Below are 27,224 nucleotides of genomic sequence, written 5' to 3' on the forward strand. Positions count from 1 at the left end.
ATTCTTGTTTCTCCCTACAGATGTCTTGTGTGACAGCAAGAGGAATTTATAAATACACAGGTAATACACAGTAATTTGGGAAGATTTTAATAATTATTCTAGAAATAAACAATTTAAATAAACCTCAAAAGAAGATAGAATATAAAAGATTTAAAATTACCCACGCATAGATTCTTTTTTTTTCACATACACGCTGGCAATTCTTCATTGTACAAGGGAGTAGGCAAAAGCACAGATTTGTCTTTCAGAGACTCCAGAGAAGCATTCCCAGCAATGCATCTGGCAATGCCGTTAACATAACAAACATTAATTGTCAATTTGCAGAGTGTTTGTAACACACCCGCACCGTTAAATAAGGTAAAATTCCACTGTGAAAACTGGACTTTTCAGTAGGACCCAGGATTAGAGAGGCTCGGCTTCCAGGATTCCGACTGGCATAGGTTGAGTACTCCCAGTTCTAGAAGTGGAAAACCTCCTTTCTTATCTCAGGAGTGTCCATCATTCTCCTCAACTTCTGATCTCTCTCGTTCCAGTCAAAAGCCAGAAACCTTAAGGGGCTCAAGTGAAGGCCACCTTGTTTAATGAGTTCTTTAATTCTCCCTGGGGTTCTGATACCAGGTGCACCACACGCTTCTATAGCAACTTTGCCTGCTGCTGGACCTTTATATGTTTTGCAAACAATTTTATAACTTTGCTGTTTCCTTTGAATGCTGTCGTTGACCTAATGAGCTCGCAGGCTTGGACGGCAGAGCTGCAGCTGATCAGCATCAGGAGCGACTCCTCCTCTCTGTGGTTTTTCTGAAGTTTCTCCCACTTAGGACAAATTTTTTTTAGCTATGATGAAAAACTGTGAGTCAAGTCATTGGCCTTGGGGAAACAGGAGTCTGGTGGATTCAGTTCTTCTGATTCAGTCGCTGAGTGACTGCTGCTGTAATAGTCGTTCATCGGCTTCTGTAGATCTTCAGGTGTCCCTGCTCTGGGCTCTGACTTTGCAAGCACATCCGTCATTTTCATCTTTTTCCTCTACCTGGTCTTGGCGGCGTCTTCTCTTGTTTCCTTTGGTTGTTTCAAGGAACATTCTTTAGGCTGCTCGGTTTGCTTTGATGATGCAGGAACTGCGGCTGCCGCCTGCTGTGTCGGTTCTGTTTCTCGGCTTCCTTCACCGTCGGATGATTCCGGGCTGCAGTGCGTTTTCAAATACAGCAGAATTAGTTACACAATATACTACTGTAAATGCTCAAAAGTTCCCAGACAGCGTCTAATAACATCAAGACCTTATCAGTGAAACAGGGCGTGATATAACTAGAAGCTAGACCAAGAAAGAAAGGAAGGAAGGAAGGAAGGAAGGAAGGAAGGAAGGAAGGAAGGAAGGAAGGAAGGAAGGAGGAAGAAGACAGAAAATGCTCTTTAGCTCCTTACATAGGAACCAAAATCGTCTTATGCTGCCAGGGTTCTGGGTCAAGAAGAGTCCAAAGCACAAAGCAGGACTGGAGCCGTCTGAAAGGACCAGGGCAGCCAGCCCCATAACAATCTGAGCAACACAAGAGGTAAGGTGGTGTTAAATTATAAACCAAAACCTAACACAAACATCCAAGAGTCCGTACTCTTACGAATAAGTGATTTCATAAATATATGTGAGGAAAAAAAAAAAATCTCTTGCATAGCAAAAGCCCAGTCACTTCCAAGTCTGTGGAGTATCACTGCCTGCCTCCCCGTTTGGACTCAAGCAACTCCCTTCAAAGGCTGCCCTCTGCCACGGACGAAAACAATGGAGCCGCTGGACCGAGCAAGGTCTGAAAACCCGGCCTCAGCTCCCTGGCCAGGCTCCACCTGCTCCATGCGGAGTCACCGAGATTGCGTGTGCGCTTGGTGCGACGTGCGGAGGATGGTACTCCATCTCTGCTGCCTTCCTGTCCAAAATCTGACACACCCAGGGTAGCCACGAAAAGCCATCTCATCAACTTTTTTTTTTTTTCTTTCCCCTCCGGTACCGGGAATCGAACTCACGACCTTGAGCTTGCGGGGCAAGTGCTTTTGCCGCTGAACTAAATCCCCAGCTCCCATCTCATCAATTTTAATCCGGGGACTTTTACAGCCTGCCTCAGCAGGACTCTTCAACACTACCAAGGTCTTCAAAAGAAGGCAATTCTGAGAAGCTGTCACAGCCTGGAGCAGCAGCAAGATGGGTACATTACTGTGTTTGAGATCATGGAAGAGGAAAAATAGGTAAAAAGCTGAAGAAGCCTGGATAAAGTACGGCTTCTAGTCCAGGACAGCACACACCTTTGTTTCACGTGCTGTGATGAACTTACTCCACTAGTGAGAGGCTTAGCCATATGGAGACCGGTATGGATATGCCAGAAATTGCTGTCCTATCTTTGGAACGTTTCTGTCAACCTAAGACTATTCTAAAATTAAAACGTAGAACAAGGAGAAATTGTAACATTGTTGAAACTTTAATGGTGACTGAGTTGCAATCCTTGTTGGATCATTCCAGCATGCCATGCCTGGGTTGTTGGTGTGAGTTCCTTGCCTTTTAATATCTCATCTGGGTTATGATTTTCTTATAACACATGCTCTTCAGCTGTATCCTGGATAGTTCATCTTTTATATCAGGAGGAATTAGTTCCTCATCACATTTATAAAATTTTAGCAAAGCTTTACCCTGGTTTGGTTTAGCAGGTGATCTTGGACCACTTTGGGGAATTGCAGTTTTAATTGCTGCATAACCTTCCGACCTTCGCAGTATTCCTTTGGTCTGCTGGTTTATGGGGTGCTCTGGGGAGCTAGTTGTTTCCCGTGGGGGTGGGTTTTCCCGTGGCCACAGGGGTCCCTTTGTGAGTAGAAGCCCTGACTTAGTAGATGAAGATGAGTCCTGCACCTGGCCGTTTCATGCAGCCGAAACTAGTCCCAGCAGCCCTGGTATCTGCGCTCAGGAGAGGAGATTCTCAGCCCCGATAGTGGAGATAGCTTCCTTGACTGGATGCTTATTGTGATGGGACCCTCCCAGCTGTGGGCCCAACCTGCCTGATGTCTCTGAGGGAAAGAAAATCTCTAGATGCTGACAGAGGCAAGACCATAAATGTGCACCCAATGGAGATTTTGTCTTGATTTGTAGTTTTAGATGTTTTCTGCTTTCTAGTCACGCCAAGGTGTGTTTGCATGTGAGTGTGAGTGTGTGTGCATGTCTTGGTACTATTTTGGAGTTGCTCATCATCCAGTGCTGTTTTGACAGATATGGGAACAGTCTCTAGTGGTGGTCACCATATGCTCAGCTGCTGCTGTCCTCAGACACCTGGATGGCCCTTCTCTCCCCACATCCTGTCCCTTGCCCCAAGAAAACATGGCCTGCTTTGCCTGGAAAGATAGAAACTACAGAATCTGACGCACATCTCTAGTCTCTGATCTCAAAAGAAGATAGCGCCCAATTCAGGCACATTTGTATCAGCAGTGCATATTTGCTCAGAGAACACATTCTGTTACTTTTTTAAAGAGTCTTCTGGGTGTCTCCATTTTCTTACAAGTGACTCCAGTTCATCCTTTTTATAGCACAGTAGTACTGCACTGGCTGTGAATACCACATGTTTTTATCCATTCATCTGTTGGCTAGATTACTACTGCCCAGGCTCCTTCCAAGATTAGCTGTAATGAGCTATGCTGCTATAAATGTGGGTGCACCTTGAGTTCATAATATTCAGTCAAGCAACTCAGACACATAAGCTTAAATATTGAATGATTTCTTTTATATGGAAAACCCACTATCCATCTATCATCTATCTATCATCTATCTAACATGAAATAAAAGCATAATAGGAAAAAAGACAAAAATGTATTGCAGTCCAGCATGTACAATGTATCTAAAAGTGTACCTTGACATGGTATAATTATCTTACATGTTATCTGTGTTCATTGGTCTATCAGTCTGGTTTTTAATCTATATATATATATATATGATATTTAACTTTATAAGGTCTTATAGAATAAATGAATGAATCTGATGCTGGAAAAAATAAAAGGGAATTGAGGGAAGGAAAAAATTAAGCTACATGGTACACATGCACCTGTTCCCTACAGAAAATGGAATCGTTATGTACCATAAATATTTCCTAATAAAAGTTAAAAAACCATGCAATATAGGACCTTGAATTTTAGCACCTCAAGAATGTAGCTGCCTCTGCATGTGATAACCAGTCTTTTCCGTGTGGACATGTGTAAGTTTCACCACAAACGCCCCTTGTTTGCTTGGATCAAGGAGGCGCTCCTTTGACAATCTCCCCAATGTGCCTGCTGCAAGTAATTGACCGTTCTTTACTCTTTAAAAGGAAAAGCGCCTTCTGTTTCAACAACAGTGATCTTTAATGGAGTTTTCATATTGTTTAGTAGTCTGGAATTGAGTGAGGGAAATATTTCAAATTTGCATCAAGAAGCCCTATATTATTTAGTAATGGTGGGATAGAAACATTTTCATGAAGTCTGGAAATGTGTGCAATAAACTTGTATTGCAATGCTTTATGCCACACTGAATGAAAATCTAGGGAAACCAAACTGGAAGATACTTTATTTGTGATCATGAGTGTTATGCATAGTGACAAACATGAGGGGCTTTCTATCCACACACAAAGCAAAATTGCTGAAATCCTAAATATTATATACGTGTCAACTCTTCTTAACTTGTATCTTTTTTTTATTTTGGGGATGTATTTATTTATTTATTTATTGAGACATGCTGGTTTTGAACTCACCATGTAGTCCAGACTGGCCACAAAGTCACGGTGACGCTCCTGTCTCAGCCTTCTGAGTGCTGGGATTACAGGCATGCCATAGCATTTAGAACAAGAACTATGCAAATGTTGCTTGAATACTGACGGTGGGAAGGACTAAAGAAATATTAAAGCAGCCACTGCTATATTTCTTCTTTCAAAGAGAAACCTCAAGTTAGCTTTATTTTATTGTCCATACACTGAAGCTGCCTCAAGTAACACACTTAATATGAAATTCTATTGAGTACTCCTTGCCTCGGTTTCCATCGGTATGAAAATCAGTACAAATATGTTTAATTCTGGCCATGTGAGCATCACTGTTCAGATTCAGAGGTTATATTTAGTAACACACAGAAGCTACCATTACAGACCCGACCCTTGAGCTGTGCACTAGGTGGAGTGTTTAAACTTACTAACATTTCCATGAGGACACTACAGCAGCCGTGGAAGCTGCACAGTGTGAAGAGATGGAAGACACACTGGAATTATAATTTTGATGTTTTAAAATCTTTGCATCCTGATCTAGAGCTATAGATATAAAAGAAGAATAGCATATAGCGCTACGTAAATGTAGAGTGTAATCACTCCTTCCATCTTTAGCAAAGTGTAATTTGACTCCTCACCCATGTTCAATTTATGTGCCAGTTCTAATTACAGATAAATCTTCCAAGCGCTTGAGGTATGACTGGGAGATGGCTAACGTTCCTTATGGTCTCATTTGTCTATAAAATGTTGGAGTTGCATTTTTATGCTCTAATGACACGCAGTTTCAGTGATATGTGCTTTTACAATGTCTGTAAGCTTCCTATGAATTAATTATTCCTTCTAGAAGACTCACTTTGTAACATCTTCAGTGGCAATTAGTTCTGTTACTCACTAGTTAATTTGCTCTTAAAATTATAGAGGCATTCCCTGTTACCTTTTTTGTAGATATCACATTATTGTGGGCCAACTTTTATTATGTTTCAATAATAAAGTGAGATTTATTTTACTCATTCAGCTCATCACATTGCATTTGCTTTCTGCCGACTCTGCCATGCAGTGTTCTGGGTATATAAAGTTAATGTGAGCTCTACTTCCATCAAAGACTTTTATGCTCTTAATGCCAAACACATTATTAAAGCCTAGATTGTTGAACAACATGACTTCGCCCCTTGATATGATGAAAAATGCTGCTCATAAATGTGTTCTGTCAACGTGAAAAGTAAGAGCTTTTGTGGCAAAGCTATATTCAATAGTCTGTTAAAATCATTATGATTCTCGCTCTTTTGATTTTTAAAATATTTTTATTAATACATTTAAATTTTTATTGGTGCACAGTGATTACATTCTAGAGAACTGGTCCATGGGCATAACACACCTCAACTCCCCCTTTCCCTCCACCCCTCTTTATTTGGCCAGTATCAGATTTAATTATTATAGAATTCATTGTGAAGTTAATTATCATACATACAGATTAACAACAAGGATAGGTCAAAAAACATTCGAAACACATAGAACAATTATACTAAAGCAAGATTTACTTTTAGATACATTGTCCATGTTGGATTACAGCAACTTTTTTCTCTCTCTTTCTTCCTGTAATCTTTTACTTTGCACTTTATTTATACACTGAGTTTTTCACATAAATGAAATCATGTGATATTTAAGATGGTGTCTGATTTACTTCACTTGCAACTTATTTTCTTAACAATTAGTTCAATAATTACCAAAATTAAAGATGAGTGGTTAATCTAGCACATTAACAGATGTGTCAGTCTTTTCAAAAGTTTCCCATAAGTCTGCAAATGCTGCTTTGGGGAAGAGCTTGTGTCTAACACAGGAAAACCTGAGTTTGCTCCCCTACACCAAATCAGTGTGTCAGTCCATCAGTAACACTTCTATAGACCAGGAAATGACAACCACTTATAACAGATCTTTTTGCTAAATATTAATTTTCATGGAAAAGTGTACCCAGCTATCTCCTTTTGTTCTTACATTAGTTTAAATTATATGAGTAAAAACAAGCCAATTTTCAACCAAAATGCGTTGCTGAGATCAAAGATTCTTAAATTCTTTACATGTGTGCATATGTGAACACACTGTATCACTCTAAGACTGAAACAGGAGGCGTCCCTAGTTCTTCCTTCCTCCCAGTAGATGAACTCCATAAAGCACCCCGGGATTTGGGCAGCTCTCAGGTCTGAGGTCCTCCTCCAGGAGACTGAGAATGTGCCACTGACCACAGAGCTTTAACAGAGCTGTCTGAGAACCAGCAGAGAAACACATTAGAACCGACATGTTCCGTGAACAATACACCCTTCCAATGGCTCCTTCAAGTTACAGAGGATCTGAAAAAATCAACACCGCTCAAGGTTCTGACGGCCTCCTAAGGGCTTGTCTTGAACAGCAGAGGTGACATGGCACAGCGGGACGAGTCTGGGTATAACTATTCTGAAATGCATTGTGTAGAATCCCACCATTACCTTTGAACTCTGCTGGTGAGGTCATTGTACCTCATATAGTTATTTAATATCTGTGGAGACGTAATAAATGTCTTCTGGAATGTCTGCAAGATTTTAGTTCTCTTTTTTTTACATAAAGTTGATAAAGACATATGGATACAAAATCTATTAAAATGTTAGCCTCAACATGATAGAGACTTGAGTAAATATAATCATCTCACTGTATACTATGTCTCTTATAAATTAAAAAGAAGAACCTGTTCATCAATGCATATAAAAGGAACTAATGCGGAAAGTGCTTAATGAAAAATCAGAAGCCAGGGCAATCATTCGCAGTGAATTTCACAAACCAAGGGGCCTTCCTTCATTAAGATTTGAAATGATTGAATAAGAGCAGCAGCGCTGAGGAGCAAAGTTATAATTTATTCTGAACATCAGCGAGGGCTTCAGTACACAGAGTAGAAATAAAATATACATTTTTTGAATGTTGGAAATGAAAGCAAATAGCCAGAAGCAGTTATTATTATACCGAAGGGGAAGTACACCGGTAGCAGCTCTGAACAAAAGGTTAGCTACTAGAACGTAGAAGTAAAGACCTACCACAGGTCATAACAAGGACAGATAAAAAGATGAGAACTCCTGAAAGTTGGAAAATCCAAAGGACAGATAGAAAGGTTTCTATTTTCCCTGAGCAGCATTTTGGGAGGAAGGACAGAAAATAACTGGAGAGAAAGGAAATAAGCAAATGCTTAAATTTTTTAAAAATTGAAGAAAAATTTTAATATTTATCCTGAAAAGACTATTTCAAGAATGAACATGGTTTAAGTCACGGCAGAACAAATGCTCTTTTTTTTATTTTTTTGAGACAATGTCTCACTATATGGTTCAGGCTGGACTTGAGCTCACTTTGTAGCCCAGGCTGGTCTCAAACTTGCACCAACCCTCTTGCCTCAGCCTCCCGAGTGCTGGGATAACAGGCATGTGCCACCACCCCTGGCCAAATTCTCATTTAAAGAAATTTTAGTAGATGAAAATCTGTAATGTTCCTCCAGAAATCTAGCGGAGTTGCTGCCTCTTCCGTCATCTTTGTCCTGTTGCTGACTCCACAAACTTTAAGCATTCCGATCTGTATGCTTAACATCATGGATTTTTTTCTCTTTCTTTCTTAGTATATCTAGGACCTTTACTTTCACTTTATGAAACCTTTTCTAACTTATATTGTATTAGAAATATGTGCCTGGTTTACATAGTAAGGGTTTCTCATAATTCTGAAATCACTTGTGTACATATTTTGTGCATTTTCTCACATTATTGTGATACAAAGAAATAAGATTCATTTAACCTAATCCATCATTTTTCTGTCATAGCATGTTCACAATAGATCCTTAATAAATATTTTTTCTGAGTAAGGAAATAAATAAATAAATGAATCAGATAAAAGTCTTCAATTATTCCTAAGCATCAAAAGACCTTTATTTAGGTACTTGCTCTCCTGGAAAGTATAAAACTATTATTCAGGGATAAAACACAGTTGGCTCAAATTTGTACTACTTTTAATGGTATATAAAACCAAGATAGCACTCAACAAATAGTAAAAATATTACATCAAAAAGAAAACAGATGCCTGAATTTTGACTTTCAGAGATTATATATACAGTGGAGTTTTTTCAACTCAAATGAGTGAGCTAGGCAGTACTGTTAAGATGTCAGACTGTCTGAGGCGTTGCACACTTATTAGATTATCTGTGTCCTACTGGCTGTTTTGAACCTCTCAGGTAAATATACTGAGAGAAAAGATGACAAATAGTATGACTAACAGAAAATTTGGTTTAAGACCTTGGACTTTTTCGGATAGCATTAAAATAATCTTAAAAGATCCTTGAAATGGTTGCATGTATAGAAAACACTGTCTATTGCTTTTGAAAAACAATTCTGGTTACAACTGGCATTTTTGTGGCTGAATGGATTAAAAAAATGAAACAAAACAAAAGTGACACAACTCTATGCTCACTTCACTTTTCTTTTCTATGAGAAATGTCTTTATTTTTGTTTCCTACTGCCCAATCCAGATGCATTCAGTAAAAAAATATTCTTCCCTGATCCAGAATGAAAACTTGACAATGTTATAACTTTTCTAATAATCTTACATAAGATAATTAGCTATGTTGACTTCGAAGTTGCAAACCACACTTCACTTTTAAGGACACCAATTGACTGGAAGTACACGGATGGAGAGAAGTACTCCATGCAAATGAAAACCAAGAGAAGCAGGGGACTCCTGCTTATGTCAGACAAATTAGACTTTAAGTTGAAAATTGTAAAAAGAGCATGAGTTATTTTACAATGATAAAGAAGTGAGTGTAACAAGAGGATAGAACAGTTGCAAATATGGATGCACCTAAAACCAGAATACCTGAATATAAGAAAAAATATTACTAGAGATGGAGGGGGAAATAGAGTATAGAAAGTAATGGAAGGAATCTCCAGTAGCCCTGGCTCACCAACAGACACACCGGCCAGACAGACGTCAACAAGAAAATTCAAAACTCGTGCTGCGCTTTAAATAAAATGGACCTAACAGGAACACAGCAGTCCACTAACATCAGCAAAATACACATTTTCTCAGGTACACATAGGCTATTTTGCTGAGTTGATTATATATTAGATCACAGAACAAGTCTTGACAAATTTAAAAAGATTTAACTCCTGCAAAACATCTTTTCCAACTATAATAACGTGAAACTAAAAATCTATGAGGAAAATTTTCAGAAAACCATAGACATGTGGAAATTACATAGTGCACACACGAGCATGCAGTGGATCAAAAAGAAGTCAGGAGGAATCTGTAATATAAAGAATCTCTCATCAAAGAAAAGCCCAAGACCTAATGGCTTCATTGGTGAATTCTACCAAATACTGAAACATGAATTAAGGTCAATGTTTCTCAAACATTTCAAAAACTTGAAGAAAAGAGAAGACTTCCAAACTTATTTCATGAAGCCAAGATTACCCTGTTATTAAATACCAGACAAGGCCACTACAAGAAAAGAAAATTATAGGTCAATATTCCTGACTAACATAGACATAAATATCTTCAATAAAATACTATAAAAACACAGTCAGCTATACACTAAAATTATACACCATGATGAAGTTGAACTTATATTTGAGATGCAATGACAGTTTAATCTATACAAATCAGCAAGTTTAATACCCCACATTAATAGGATAAAGGATAAAAATAGTACATTTGTTAAAGCTGCAAAATGCACATTTGACAAAATTCAACAGCCTTGTATATACTTGAAGTTGATTGTCTGACACAGACTAATGGACAAAGAAAGTATAGTAATAAATACACTATATATTTATATTATTAGTATACTAATATAATATATATACTATTATAATATAATATATACTTATATTTATATTATTAGTATACTACTATACTATATTTATTACTATATATTACTAAAATATGATAATAAATATACTATAAGGCAATGTTATGCAGCCCTGAGACGAAAGGAGTCCCTGCTATTTGCGACAAGGGTGAATCCGGAGGAATTCATGTTAAGTCAAGTAGGCAGCTAGGGACAGAAAGACAAGCCCAGCAGGACCCTGCAGACATGTGATCCAGAAAGCCAAACTCACAGTGGCAAGGAGGTGTTGGTCAATATTACAGATTTGCAGTTAGGAGATGAATAACTTCTGGAGAACTAAGGTGAGACATGGTGACTCCAGAGAACATAGTGTGTATCTGAGATTTGCTAAGATACTGGGCCTTTCATATTTCAACACATACAGGGATAGCTATATGATGTCATGTGTAGGTCGGTTAGCTTGATTGATTTGGTAATCACCTTAAAATATATAAGTACATCCAAATGAAGTTACATGCCTTTAATGTAAGTAATTTGTGTCAATCACACTTCAAAAATTGAAGAATTTCCAAAAAGAGAAAGGAGAAAAGAAGATCTTAGAAAGGTGAAAAAGCAGATATTAAATTCTCAGCATTAACTAATTTTTTTTTTCTTTTGTCTTTCTGAGACAGGGTTTTGCTGTGTACTTCAGGCTGGCCTTGAGCTCACTTTGTAGCCCAAGCTGGTCTCAAACTCACAGTGATCCTCCTGCCTCAGCCTCCCGAGTGGTGAGATTATAGGCATAAGCCACCACCCCTGGCTTCATTAACTAACTTTTGATATTTTAATTGTGGGTATAAAAACTTTGGCAACAGTCGTTCTGAGAGTCATAGTAGTAGTAGTAGCAGTACTAATGTTAGTGATTTAATTTAACATTGATGTTTAAGAATGCTGACAATCTTAGCTATATTATCTATATTAGAATATTACTGAAAAAAGAGCTAGTCTATTATCAATGTAACCAATGTACTGTTCGTATCTACTCACACTTTGCATATAAATTTTTACTTGGTTTCCTTTTATGCTTATGGAAAATAGTTTTAAGAAATTGTTGTCAGTAGGATTATGAGTCTCATATTGTTATTTTACTTACAAAAAGAAGTCTATTAATGTAAATTAGTGCTCTGGGGTTGTAACGCCAAAAGGAATGTGTTGTGTCCTTGTGAAAAATTTGAGACCTCAACCTGTCTATTCTTCTTCTCTGTCTCTTTCCGGTGTCTCTCGGCCCACCCGTCTGTGTGTGTATCTTCGTGTATCTCTGTCCCTCTTCCTCTCTCTCTGTTAACTGGGAAACAAAGGCTGGAGACTAGAATGATATCTGAAGCCCTTTCCAACATTTATATTCTGTTTATACCTACTTCAGTTTCTAAAGATAAAAACATCAGTCCCTAACGTATATAGTTCTAACACTTGCCAGTCTGGTAATAAAAGTTATAATAGGACCTCCTAGAAAGTATGTTTCTACAGAGTTTGGAGGTGTCTAACAATTTCAATGATGGGTCCTACCAGATAACTTGGTTGTTTTAAGTATAGTTCAACAGTTTCATTCTAATGTTTGAAAAAGGTAGCTGTGATGAGACAAGCCAAAGGAACAGTGGCCAGAGCGGGGCTGGGAACACTCAGGAGCACGTTTTCTGGAGATCACTAGGGAGTGCTCTTTCCCCCGGAGTCACCAGGAAACGCGCAGCTCTCAGCCAGACCCTACCCCAGGGCCCTGAGAGGGCTGCGCACACAGACCAGGACCTCGCCTTCTCTGCTGCCCTCCTTGTATGCTTGCCGCGACCTCTTGAGCTTTGCAGCTCTCAAGAACCAACCCTTTTGGAGCAGAACCTGCGTGAGTGAAGACCTGGCCCAGCAGTTCCTCTGCCTGAAGGACTGCGGTGGAGACGGGTGGTTTGTGAGGGAGGACATTGTAGCTCTCACCATCATATCTCGTGGTGAAACCCGCCCCGGACCTCTTCATTCGAGCCGGTCCTCCCACACCAGCCTCCGCTGATCTCAACTCAGAAGCGTGAATCAGGAGGGCTCGTTCAGGTAGCGTTTGAGAGGGCAACTTGTATTCTAGTTAAAGAAAGAAAGTCTTAGAGGAGAAAATGCTGCGAAGTACTGGCGGTAATTTGATGAGTTCTACATTACTGTCGTTTATTAGAGACTTCCCACAGCCCCTGCAGCCTGACTTAGCACTTTGCGCAGTGCGGAATGTAGTACACACATTACTTCAATTCATAAAACATGGGCTCTGTAAAACAAACATGTGAATGTTTTATTATTTTCAGTATGAAAGTATTCTCAGAATTATCTGAAAATCAACTTTTTTATTGTTTTTTAGTAATAAAGGTGTTTGCATCTAATTGGTCATTTAGAGAAAAGCCTACAGAAAACTTTACTGCTGGACTATTGACTGCATAGAAACAATCAAGAATTTTTTAAATAAGTTATGCCTTCACATTATTTTAAAAGTCTGTTGACAGTAAAGAGGAGGAATTTTTTCTGGCTAAAGTAGTGGAATGGGGTGATTTACTTTAGGGCAACATTTACTCTCCCAGGATCCTTTGGCAGGCTGCATCTAAGGGTGACAGACCACCTTGCTGCAGGGATCTTTCCAGTTATAAAACGACAATTTTGTTTTGTTTGTTTTTTTGTTTTTCTGGTACTGGGAATCGAACTAATGACCTCGCGCTTGCCAGGCAAATGCTGTGCTGCTGAGCTAAATCCCCAGCCCTTGACAATTTTATTTTTTAAACAAACATGTCAAGTTCATATGTTATAGACATAAATTTTTGTCTCTTTTGATGGTATACAGATTTTGTGAAAAGTGATGATTAAATATTTTTACATTGTGTATGTATCATAGTCAACTTTTCCATTTAGATTATCCTTCTTCACATAATTTGATTTTATATTAATATTTTCCAAATTCTAAAGTCTTGCTATAGCAGTCCTGTTTTGTCAGATCACCTAGAGTGTAGATATCTATATGTCATCCCACTAAATTCTCCTTTTAAGTTGTTGAAGGATGTATTATGAATCCCTACCACTTTTCTGATTTTAAAAAAATGGGAAGTAGAGAGGGAGAACTAATTTTGAAAAGTCATACAGGGAGGGAGAGGTAGTTGATTTGATTTGAAAGCCAAGATTTCAATTCTCATAATACACCACACAGCACATCATCAAAAACTATTCACCAAGTGTGGCTACCAAGCAAAAGAGGGGTGACAAGAGCAGACCATTCAATGTTAGTGCACGCATGGAGATTCCCGTGTCGCCACTGTGACTTTGTGAATTACACAAGGCAAAAGTTATTTGCATTAACAAAACGGAAAACTTGAGGCCTAAACTGCGTGGTGGATCCAACTCTTTATTACCACTTAAAATTTGAATAAATTTCCTGGGTTAGTGTATAATTTCTACTTTGGGAAATATGTGTCTGCTTTTTGGACAGTAATTTAATGCTCTACTTAAAGGCTCAAGTGCTATCTGTGATAGGAAGCTGCTTGAAGTTTTGGAAGGAGACAAAGCTCAAGAAATTGTTAGTTTGTTTTGGTACTAGAAATCGAAATCAGGACCTCATGCTTGCCAGACAAATACTGTGCCACTGAGCTACATCCCTAATCCCCAGGAATTAAGTTTAAATGACAATCATTTTGAAAGGCAGGAGAGTTGAGTAGGAACGCATCCTCCTACTCTGTTCTTCAGGGATGAACACTAATCTAGCATCCAGTAAGCGGCTCACACATCACATCGGAACAAAATCACTAACATGCTAATGTGGGAAGCGTGAACCTCACGGTTCTCAGGGAAACTAATTCTGTCAATGCCCCTCCATATTTATTCATTGGATTATTAAATCCTGACATTTGTGCATGAAATATGAAAACTAAAGTGCTGGAGGTTAATCTAATTAGTGTAATTTGGCAAGAGCTGAGGCATTGCAAAATACGCTGGGCAAAATAATTTTCTTCCTAATCATGAATAATCATAAATACTTCTCCAAAGATAAATTCAAATGCTGTGCAGGTGTCTCAAGTATTCGCTTTACTCAGCTAACAGAGTTTGACTCAGAATGTAAAACAAGGAATGTCCTTTTAGAGAAAGCTTAGTTTTGAGAACTATTATTAGATATTTATTTTCAGATAATTTTATCTCTCCCCAACATTAGCAGATTATCATAGTACTAATTCAGTTATTTACTGTTAATTTTTGAAGCAAATAAGAAAGATTCCAAGTCACCACAAGAACTATATAATGAAAGGGACTTATGGATTAGTTTTAAATTTTTTCTGGATATTCTAGAATGGAGGTAGGGTTGAGAAGACTTCGAGAATCCCCATTCTGTTATTTATGGAACCTTTTCCAGCTGACAGTTATAACACATGTGCATTTTTTTTGTAGCTAGAGGAAGTAAAATGCAATTTTGAAGAATACAAGGGATATTTCACATATATCTTTAAATATCAATTTATATTCCAACATGACATTTCACACAGAGAATTTAGAAAACTGAAATTTTCAGTTTCTTATATGTGGTGATAGAAATAATCTTGTTGGCAAGCATTTTTCAGAGTAGATGGTAACTTGTCTCAGAGTTGGCAGAAAAAGTAACTGAGCCACTGAAATCATCCGAGCGATCTATCTGCTCATCATGAAGTCCTGAAATACAATGTGTCTGTCTTTGTGAATATTACTAGGTAAGCTTTTTGTATCCAGATCCTCTGATTGGCTTATGATGCCCTCCCCAGCCTGCTCTCTTACTGCCAGGTCCCATCCCAGCCTGGAACTTTGCGCTCTTGGATCTTCCCTGAGCTCTTCCTCATCTACCCTGCCCTCGGTCCCCCGCGATGAGGACGTTTGAACCAAGACACTCACACGATTGGATTTGTGTTTTAGAAAACAGTGGCTGCTGTGGAAAAATCAGTAGGATTCAGATAGGGATGAGAATGTGAGAGACGAAAATAGCAGCAGGAAGAGAGTTGGCGTTTAGCGCAGAAGACAAGATCAGAAGTGACGGCGTCTTAGAGGAGGAGGAGGAGCGGAAAGGAAGAGGGCGGCCGCGGTCAGGACGCTGACAAGCACTGATCGCTTTTTATCCTCCAAGAACATCTGCTTTATATGGTAACTGGTAGCTGAGGCTAGATTTCTGTGCTTTCGGTGGAATCCGTAGGACCCTGTACTCTTAGAAGAATGAGTAACTTGATATGAAAAATGTGAGTGTTTTGCGTGTGAAGAATTCCTGCCCCATCCCCGTCCTAACCGGCTTTGCGCTGGTTCGCTTAGATTCTCATCAACTTGACGGGATGAAGGGACACCGAGGCGGGGGCTGGACACGAGGGCACCAAGCGTCTCCCCAAGCGGACGGACTGCTGAGTTCATAGCTTAATGGAGGAAGTGACTCATTTGTGCAAGACCTGAGGACTGAGCTTGTTCTCTGCCCATCCTCCTCGGCTCTTCTCTGCGCCGTACTGAGCAGCTCGCGTGAACTGACGTGCTTCCTCCGCAGCGCTCCCGGCCACCGTGTCTCTGCCCAGGAACCGGCTGCGGAGACTCCTCAGGGACTTGTCTCCAGGCACTGGGGATGTGGCTCAGTGTTAGAGTGCTTGCCTTGTACACACAAGGTCCTGGGTTTGATCCCCAGAACCACCACACACAAAAAAAGCAAGAGCAGAAACTTGTCTCCTGAGTGCAATGTCCCTCAGTGCCTTATAAGGAAAATTGGAATAGTCTTGAGTGAATGTAGGTTCTCATAAGATTTCATAGCATGAGACTATTGCTTATTTCCTCTGGAAGTGACTCTATGGATGCTACACATTATTTGATTAGGATATAGGAATCTGATTCTTTAAGTCTTAATACTCAGATAAGATTTCCAGGAATTCCTCTTGACGTGTCCTTATAAGATATCAATAATCTCTTCATTTTTATTTTTCAGTCAGTGTGTTTGCCACATTTCTGAGTTTTTCCCTTGAAATATTTTAAGATAAAATCTGTAACCCTGCCCCCCTCCCCAGGAGTTTCCCCACCTCAAATTAGGCCTAATGCAGAATGCCATCAACATCCCTGTTTCTCTATTTAAGTTACATATTACAGGAAGTGACTGTTGGAGCAAAATATAACTATTTCCCTGTTTAAGTAAGTTATATGTGATAGGAAGTAACTATTGAAGCAACTGTTTAATTCGAGGAAAGTATGTGTTATATTTCATGTGCCACCTGAGCCTTAATGTGCAAATGTTTTCCACAAGGAAGAGGGTTTCCTTCGTCTCCGAGAAGGAACCAAGTACTCATTTTAAATTACTCTGCACATGGGAAGGGGCTCGAGAGATGGAGGGAGCGGGAAAGAGAGGAGGGGAAGAGGCACAGCAAGAACTGAGATGTACAGCGTCCGTGAACCAGCTCCCCAGAGTGAATGTCACCATTACTTACTGCCAGCACGGACTGGTAAATGTAACATAAAATGAAACAATAAAAAGTGTGACAGTTATATAAAATCATTCATTCATTCATTTATTCATTCAAATCATGTTTATTGATTACCCACCATGCATCATCTGTCAGCGTCAGGCCCTGGAGGACAGCAGAGTCCGACCGCAGGGGCAAGTGCTGTCAGAAGAGTGTCAGACTGGAAGGAGTGTATGTGTGTCCTTGGCTTCTGTGACATGGCTCCAAATCTGCAGGGTGTGAAATGTCAGAGCTGACTGTCTCGTGGTTCTGGAAGCTAAGAGCTCCACAATCAGTCTTGGCAGGGCTGCGTTCTGAGAGTGTTCCTGGCCTCCCCCACACCTGATGTTTGTTGCAGCCTTCGGTGCTCCTTGGCCTGTGCACACACATCAGTCCACCATCTCTTCACATCCTCCTCCCTCTGTGTGTCTGTGTCCGGATTTCCTCCTTGTGTAAGGACTCTACTCCTGTCACAGTAGGGCCCACCCGAGAAGCCTTGCTTGCATGTGATCACTGCTAGAAAGACCCAATTTCCAAGTTAGATCACAATCTGAGGTGCTAGGGGTGGGACTTCAGCGTAAGTTTCTGGGGGGACACACCCCAGACTATGACAAGGAGGAAAAGTTAACTGAGTGAAAAGGAAAAAAGGGAAGTAGAGGCAAGACAATTTCAAAAGCAAAAGAGTAAGGTACATCAGTACTGCAGGAAATTTGTCCTCAAGGTAAGAAAAGAGGAAGCACCTCTGCTGTGGTCTAAAAGAAGAGAAGAATGCTTGCTTTTGGCACTAGAAGGCAGGGGGATGGAGCAACATCGGTCACTGGGTACAGTGTCACTGTCTAATATTAAGAATAAGATCTGAAGGTCTATGGCAAAGTCAAGAGGGTATAATTAACAGTAATATAATGATACTGCATTGCACTGTCAAAGTGGAAGAAAGAAATGCCTCATAAGGAAATAACAAAAGCTTAAGGGCTAGATATGCTAATTACCCTGTGTACATATTCTATTTGCCCAGCCCATACATAAATTAAAACATCACACTGTACTTCATAAATATATACAAAATTTACATGACAATTGAAAATAAATATTAAATTTTAAACAATTTAAAAGGAAAATCATAAATATGATCTGTGTTATTTTACAATTGGATGATTAAAATATTGCGCTATAAGACAATGACACATATAGCAAATATGACCTACTTCAAACAATTTGATTTCAATGTGATTTTTACACAAACTAGTTATGAGAACAGATTATTTTTCCTCCTTTTTATTAAGATATGTTTATGGTACATCATAGAATAATTCACTGTGGGGAACTGGAAATAAAGAATTATTTAATAAGAGAGAAATCAAGATAACAACCCCATTTGAAATAGCTACAAAAAATAGGAATGAATTTAACCAAGGAGGTTTAGGGCATTGGCAGGAAGGGAGTGGCTTGGCAGGGGTGGACTGAAGGGCATAGAAGTATGAGGAATAAGTCTGAGGGATCAAATATAGAAGAGAGCCTATAGTTGATGGTACAGTTACATTCTTGGAAAATGCCAAAGGAGTGCATAGTAAGTGTTATCACAACAGTTATATCTATGAGGCAATGCACTTGTTAATTATCTAGATTTACCGGTCCCACATTGCACATATATTAAAAACACGATGTAAGTGACAAATATGTAAAATCATATACAGTATGCTGATTTAATTAAATAAATAAATTTGAAAAATACGACAAGATCATCCTTGCAATTCATTCACTCATTACTCTGAAGACCATCAAGTCGACCCCATTTCATGCTCAAACATGTGCCGAGCATCCTGGCAGGTGCTAAAGACATCAGTGTGACAGAGCCGCCGCCCCCACTGGTGTGTACTTTGCAATCGGAGGGAGCCCACAGCGAGGATGTGAAACCCTCACTACGTCCGGATGATGCCATCCTCACCAAACAATTAGCCAGATAGGAATGTCTGAGAAATGGAAGCAACAGTAAAATTACTTAAGTAAAGAAGTACAAGAAGAAAAGTTTCTTTTCACCTTACTGGTAGACAAGGTAGATTCTAGCATTTTCTTTTTTATCTGGCCCAGCATATCTTGCCAACATATGATTTTGTATATTTAAAATATTGAATTTCAAACAAATTCATTGGATTCTTGGTTTCTTCAGGCCTATGCAAAATAAAGGATATGAAATTATATAGCAGTTTTGGTAGCCACAGGCCTGAAGAAACCAAGAATCCAAGGAATCATCACATGAGCAGCAGGAAAGAGTGTGTTCTGAGAAATAGAAAAGAGAAGCAGCCCACTAAGGTGGTCACAGTGAAGGGTAAATTCCATCATTAATTTTTCTCGTAAGTTTCTGTTACTGCATTTATTTTATAATTTTCCCCAGATAATGATTATATCATTTTTGGCTCCATCTCTCAGGTGCCATTTTGAAGGACTGTTGTTTTTCTAGACAAACACAGAGCTGGGAAGATCATACATCCCTCCTACTACGGTTAAAACAGACCAGACGTTCACTGCGTCACTGGTGCCTAGGAACAGTTTGGTCGTGGGTGTCTGAATCTCTTCCCATTCCTTAGTCTTACAATATCTCATCTGCTTTCATAGTTCATTAACCAGAACCTTATCAGATGATGCTGGACATCTTTTCTCAGTCTTTGGTTCCTAAGCCTCTCATTCTACTAGCTCACGGACTGACTCTTCAGATTTCTGACCACTGTGCCTCAGAGCCACGATCTATTTCCCACTCTTCCCGTGTCAAAAATTAGCAGATTCCCTTGAATTTAGAAGGCCGGGGCACGTGGTTCAGCGTACACGGTTGCTAACTAAATCTAGATGTGAGATTTGCATGTGTGGAGCCCGCGTTCCTCTCGGATCCCCTGCACAGTGTGAAACTTATTGCAGCATAAAAACTTCATCCCTTAAATTTATAAAATATTATTTTTATGGTCCCCACCAAAAAGAAAATTTTTTTTGCTCTGAACTACAACCAAGTGTTAACCTGACACAGCATTATTTTATCTACTGCAACTGCGTCGGAATATAATGAGCCTTAATAAAGGCTCATTAAGGTACCTCTATGTAGAAGAAGTGAATATTACATAGCTTAGCAGTTTTCAATCGTTGCTATTTTCCTAGACAGTAATATATACGTTTTTAATGAATTTAGCGATTTACTCTACTTTTCTCCCTATAAAGCAATGAGCTATTATAGCACACAGGCAAGGAAGATAAATCTCTCCCCAGTGATGGCTGATTTATAACAAGGCTTTGTAAATAGAATATTCATGTTACAAAAAGTTCTTTTAAACACGAATGATATATAATGACATCATAACTCATTTTTCTTCTTTGACTTCTGCTCCCTGCAACACTGGTGTGCTTTGTTCTCCTCTTGCTTTTGTGGGCTGATTTATAGTTTCTTGAAATGGAAAATATACTTTCAGATGCAGCAGGGTGTGAGTACATTATGCATCTGTATTATTACGTCACTGTTGTAAGAGCAGGTGATCAGACTGTGACTGGGGCACAGTGCCATTAACACCCGAGCTGAGGAATAAAGCACTCCAATTATCACAAATCCTGAATGAGGAAGTAACCGATATGAAGGACGGCACAGCCCACCTGTAAGCCTTGGTTGGTGAGAAGGAAGGGTTTTCTTCCTTGTATTTCTGAACTAAAACAACATCTCCTTAATGTGTGTGTGTGTATAATAATTTATATAAGTATTGTACATAGATACAAATATAGGTGTTTGTCTATGTCTAATGAAAGCTCTTTCATGAGATGATCACATTGTAGAAAATATCTTAATTCACTGTTTAATTTTGTGAATGATAATTTTGATAATATTTACACATTAGAAAGCTCCATATAATGTGAGTTTCAACATTTTTGGACAAATCAGAAGATGGCCACATCGAGCCCTTATTCTTGATAACAACAAGAAAAATCACAAAAACAACAAAAAACTGTAAAGGTCATGAGTAGCAGCATCTTCCATGGAGAAGGTGAAAGCCTATTTCTGACTGAAGTATTCCAGATGTTTGTAAGAGGCAGGGAGGGAAGCAGTGAGTGAAGTCGGAGAGATGGAGCTTGAGGGGCTCCTGCCCTGAGTTACAGGGAGCAGCTGACACCTGCACCCAGGTCCTTACTGGGAAAGAGCACTGCCTCTCTGGTATCACAGCTTCTGAGTTTTCAACACAATCTAAAAAGCCAAGTATGCAAGCCTTCCCAGCATTCAAGCACAATATGGATCAAGTGTTGATCTGCCAGACCCAACCCATAAACACCAGTTCACCAGCACTAAAGTCAAGGTTGCCCTTAAAAACGTGTGTTATTTCAGACACACATGTAAGTGGGCAGAACAGTACAGAGAAGTCCTTGTGCCTGCATCTGCCCATCTGCAGCCAGCTCTGATCCAAGCGCATGATCATCTCTTCTCCTCAAACCTTACATCATATCATTTAGGCGTATTTCAGATCACGTTAGAGTTGTGTTTAGAAAAAACAGCAATGTGTTTCAGCAGAAAGAATAATGTGCCCCGCAGGTTACAGGAACAAAATCGATCTGCCCACATTTTATTCGATAAAGGACCTTAGCTCAAAATGTAGAGGACATCTGAAATTACTCAGAAAACCAGGACGGTTTCTAAAATGCAAGCAAACATTACGCAGTTGCCCTTTTGGATTCCCAAGCCGATCTGCTATAGCACAAACCGGAGAATGGAAATTGGGCACCCGTCTTGAGACGAACTTGTGACAAACATTTATCACTGGCACTCAGCTCTGGTTCACTTATAATCATTGTCAGGGACCCATGATGAACATTCTAATTTCTTATTGATCGTCACATGAGAAAAAACAAAAGTCACGCTGGAAGGAAATCACCTGCTTGTGTCTTACTGACAAAGTCCTGATACCTAGAGCCCTCATGCAGCTGATAACTAGATCATGTGGTGTGGTTTTCCCCTTTCATGATTTGTTTTCTAGTGAGATTTATGATGCAAATCCAACTTAAAGGTTCTGAGTGCAACGGATAGCTTTAATGAATAACCTTCTCAATCCTACCTTCTATAAAGTTGTCCGTAAAGAGTTAGTGAAACTTATGTGTAAACTGCTATTCTCTCCAGCTCAGATTTGAAGCACTAGCTTTATATATGAAATTTCTAATTTCTTAAAAGTCATATTTACATTAAAAGCACATATATTTTACCACAAATGTAGGAACTGCATCCCCAGGGACCCCATTAAAAAGCAGGCTTGAAGAAAAGCAGCAGAGGACAATTGTTTGCTATTCTGAATACAGTTTTTCAGAATATGCATCTTATTCTGTAAGGCATTTCACATTTGAAACTGCTTTGCCCAAGACTACAGGCACTAAATAAAAGTATACTGAAAATTTTTAAAAGGAAGGAGTTTCACATAATTACCATGTGTTTATTTATAGACATGGATATTATAATGATTTTGGCTGCCTCTCTGCAGAGGTTTCCAAATAAAACCATAATAATCATCCTTTTTGCCTTCATTCTCGGATTCAGCTGGAGTGCTGAACTTCATTAACCTTGCTGGAAACAGAGAAATATAATAAAACTGCTTTTGAACGTTCTCTTTAACCTATGATTTAGATGAAACTGAAATGCAAAGCAAAATGGAACCAAAACTAGACAACACATACACTGGTGGAATTAAGAATTCTGCGTAGTTTCACTTGGTGGTGACTTTTGCAGACTGGCACAGCACGGGCTGCCCCTTGGAGAGAAGAGTGTGAACAACTGCAAAACTTCCACTCATCTTACACAGCCACAGGCCACCCCATTTCTGGTCATGTACACCTGGCTACTCAGCATGTCCTCCTTGGGAAGCAGATATATCGATGCTCGTGGGTGGTGATGAGAAGGGGGAGACCGGAGGATTCCTTCTGTGGTGTGGGTTGACAGCCTTTCCGGGAACCACTATTCCCAAAGCTCCATCCTGCACCTGCCAGTCATCCCGCTGAGATGTAATTAATTGAGGAGCAACACCAGAATCTTCACAGACAGAAGCTGCTTGCTCGATAATGCCAAGTACATCAGGCACTAAGGCGTCATAACTAGATCTTGTCTTACGACAGAGCCTGAATGACAGAAAAGTCACTAAAATAATAGCACCTGCCTCCTGCAACGTTAATGCTGCATGTCACACTGACTGGATTAAGGAAAGCCTCGATAATTGGTGCACTCTTAGTTCTGTGGGTGTCTGAGACGGTGTAGGGGGGAATCGGAGTGGGCGGGTATAGTCCGATGGGCTGGGAGACTGGGGAGAACAAGACAGAAAGGCGGAAAAAAGACAGAGGAGAGGCGGGGTCTTGCTTCTCTCCTGAGTGGGGCACCCTGCTTTGCTTGCCATTGGACATCAGAGTCCCAGGCTCTCGGGCCTTGGACTCTTGGAGAGCTGCACTCAGCAGGCTCCGACTCAGCCCTGGAGTTTCCGTGCCTTCTCTGCGGGGATCAGAGTCCGCTCCAGGACTCAGAAGCTTTCAGGTTGGATGGAGGCGGCTCTGCTGCACCTGGTGTCCACACTGCTAGCCTCTCTTGGGTTGCTCAGCCCCCACCCTAAGGGAGGCGACTCCCGAGTGAATCCTTTTTCATCTATCTGCTTATATTTCCGCTCTTCTCCCACTGGTTCTTTCTCTGTGGATACCGCTGACTGATACACACAAGTCAAAAAAACCAGCTGTTCCATGTCATTTTTTCTGCTTATTTGCTTTAATGATGCTGCGAATGATAGTTGCTGATTTAAATAGAAATAAGAGGAGTCACTGGTAGAGAAACTCTACTCTTCTGAAATTAACCTCTCCTTGAATAGAGGGACAAAGCGGGGATGCAGCCCTCTGACAAGTGGGTGTGTCCCACCCGTGTTCCCTACATGAGGATCTGAGTTTAAACATTCCTGTGAAAAGAACAGTCAAAAATATACTCATGTATTAAATTCACAGGGGAATTATTTATACTTGATGAAGTTAGTTCTTCATATAACTTACATTAGTTAAATCAGATGTGTATGCCAGTTATAAAACATGTACCATGTTCCTACTTCAGTTGATTTTTATTTCCTTAAGGTGTTTTAAATCCATATTTTAATTACATCATTCCAGAAAATAGAATCAAATTCCATATTAATACTGCAAATTTATGATAAAATTCTCATATAAAAGCATCTGACTAGGTAATATATATCGTATCATACTTTGGCCCACCACTAAAATGCAATTAACTCCGGGCTGAATGACAGCTCCAGTTTCAGAGCCTAGAACAGCAGTACATAATGGATAATAAATGACTTCTCCAATCTGAAATCCAAGTGGGATTTTAGGTGTGTGGAAGGTAATTATCCTCATTAGAATTAGGCCAGGAGGCATATGTTTATTCTCATGAGAAGCCTGAGCATGTTTTTAATGATCACAACTGAGCACATTTGGGTTTTCCATAAGACAAATTATTCTCCTGGAACAATATAATCTGTTCCAGGAGCCTGTAAACAGCATGCAATGATTCTGTCTAATTAGTGTGTTTCTCCTACCACATTTATCCCCAAACATGCCAAGCCTGATCTCTGTGGCACGCACAGGAGCTAAAGAGCATGGCAACAGAAAACACACGTTACCTCTTTTTGTGTTCCTAAAACTGTCGTTCAGAGAGCTTTGCAGAGGCCTCATGAACCCATAACACACACACCACCAAATCTACTCTTCTCCCTTTCGAAGACAGACAACACAGCTCAAAGACAGAGATGGAGGGCAGTTGCACTTTGTTAACCGGAAACATCTATATTTATTCTTCTGTGTCCGCTTAGACACTGAGTTGCTTTTCAGGAGAGAGTGTAAGTGTGTGTGTGACCAACAGGGGATGACAGAAGGGAAAACCGATGAAGAGCCAAGGGGAGCGTGTTTGGGAGCGGCAGGCACCTTGCACGCTGCGCTCTCTTACGAAGGTGCTTTTGGTGAAACACAGGTCACCCTTGTCCAAACATTCTTCCGAAGAAAAGGCTGAACATTCATATGTCCTGCTTCAGTGCATTCCAATATTGGAGATGTCCCCAGCACAGCTCCAGGAGTTTTGCTCTTTATCACTTCTAATGAACGCTTGTGTCAAAGGTTTATACCGTTTCTGTTTTGTTTTTAATATATTTTGGAAAAATCCCCTTGGGGATTTATGATGCTGAGAATGATAGTTGCTGGTTTAAATAGAAATGAGAGGGTGGGTCACTGGTAGAGAAACTCTCTGCTCTTCTGAAATTAACCTTTCCTTGAACAGAGGGAGAAATCAGGAATTCAGCCCCCTGACAAGTGGATGTGTCCCACCCGTGTTCCCTACATGAGTTGTTCCCTACATGAGTTTAAACATTCCTTTGGAAAGAACAGTCAAAAATGTAGTCATGTATTAAATTCACAGGGAAAGTATTTATACTTGATGAAGTTAGTTCTTCATATAACTTACGTTAGTTAAATCAGATGTGTACGCCAGTTATAAAATATCTACCATGTTGCTAATTCAGTTGCAACAAAACCCCTGAACTTTGAAGATTCTTCAGTAGCTTCCCTGTTATTTTATTTAAGCACAGTTATTTCAAATACATATTGGTATAATTTTATTGAAATAATTTTTCAGATTATCTCATATATATTATATCAAAGAAATATTCATTGAGCCCATTCAAACTGTTCACATAATACTGTATACCATACTTTGAACTGTGCTAACTATAAAGATTGTTTACCGTCTCTCTTTACTGATGACTTAGTATTTTGTGGTTTTTTAAGTGAGGTGATCCTTTCCAGGAATGCAGTGTTTCCTAATTACCCTGTGTTTATTTCACACCCTTCAGTCTCTCCTGTCATTTACAGCTCACACTCAAACACCAGCAAAGACACCATAATCTCATTTCAGGGAAGTTAAATTGGTCTTGCTGTTCGAAACAATTTAAATTGACTATAATTTCCAGCTATGAGAAGATGGGGGTCTTGCCACTTTAGATGCCCACACACTCCTGAACGGCATCTGTCATGCATGAGGTGACTACTAGAGGGAGCAGAGCAAATGTTCTAGCAAGAGCCCTGTGATCAGAAGACATCTTCAAAGGACTCTGGTAGTCTGTTCCATAAAAGGTAAAATCCAAGCTAAAGAAGTTAGGTTACAAAGTGATCTTTTCTTTCCGTGAGAGTTTACATGAGTTTCCTTGAAGATTCTAAAGCCTTTCACAGAAAGTGTGAGAACAGCAGAACATGCCTGTCTTTCTTATGTTCTACATGAATTTAGCTCACAAGTAAAACTCATTTTCCCATTTCACAAACTACAGTGCACAGCTGTTCCCTTTCTTACTACAATCACCTGACACTTCCTAGCACTTGATTACTGTCACCTACTCTGCGTTGTTACTTCCTGCCACTGAATTTCCATACCACTATTTAGAACAGAGACTTGAGGAGTAAATACTCAGGTCTCACCCTGAGCTTATACAGTGTCACTCCCAGCTTCGTCTTCAGCAGCGCTGGCCCTGATCCTTGTGTCCCTGTCCTGTACCCTCAGCCATCTGTCACGAGTGATCCCTTCTGTCATTTGGCAACTATCAGTGATTATTCCTCTGCACAGTCACTGTACAGGTGAAGAGACAGGACAGCAGACCAGGAGACAAAATCCTTGTCCTTGTCGAGCTGACAGTCTACTTTGAGACCGAGACCGATGGAGTAATGAATACGTGATTGACAGTAGTGACAGGCCTGTGAGAAAGAGCGGATGCAGCCTGCCTGGCATCGCTTACCTCTTCCTGTCTTCGGGAGGGCGAGCTCACACTGCACCCGGGCAGTGAGCCTCTAGGAAATGCCCTGTGCTGCTTCCTGCTGAAGTTGTGTTCTGTGTCTGTGCCACTAAGCCATAGATACCGGCTTTTCCAGCTGGTCTGCGGAAACAGCACCATCTTCATCGGACACCTGCCTTCCTTCCTGCTCTGGAGCTGCCGTCATCATAACCTTCACCCCCGCGGTGTGCACCTTCTTGTACTGTAATCAGCTGTGCCTTTGAGAAGAGTCCTTCTGATCCGTGACTCCTTCCAGCGCGCCACGGAATGGACGTCTGGTCACGAGGGCTTCCTCAAAATGCAGTGTTAATGAAACGGC

General features: G+C 40.0%; 1 pseudogene; it reads right to left on the reverse strand.

Moving 5' to 3' along the window:
• Positions 1 to 386: 386 nt before the first annotated feature.
• On the reverse strand, positions 387 to 27,071 carry LOC102026042 (annotated as a pseudogene).
• Positions 27,072 to 27,224: the final 153 nt, after the last annotated feature.

The sequence above is a fragment of the Chinchilla lanigera genome, unplaced genomic scaffold, assembly GCF_000276665.1.
Source record: "Chinchilla lanigera isolate Chin_1 unplaced genomic scaffold, ChiLan1.0 scaffold00035, whole genome shotgun sequence".
Classification (NCBI taxonomy): Eukaryota; Metazoa; Chordata; class Mammalia; order Rodentia; family Chinchillidae; genus Chinchilla; species Chinchilla lanigera.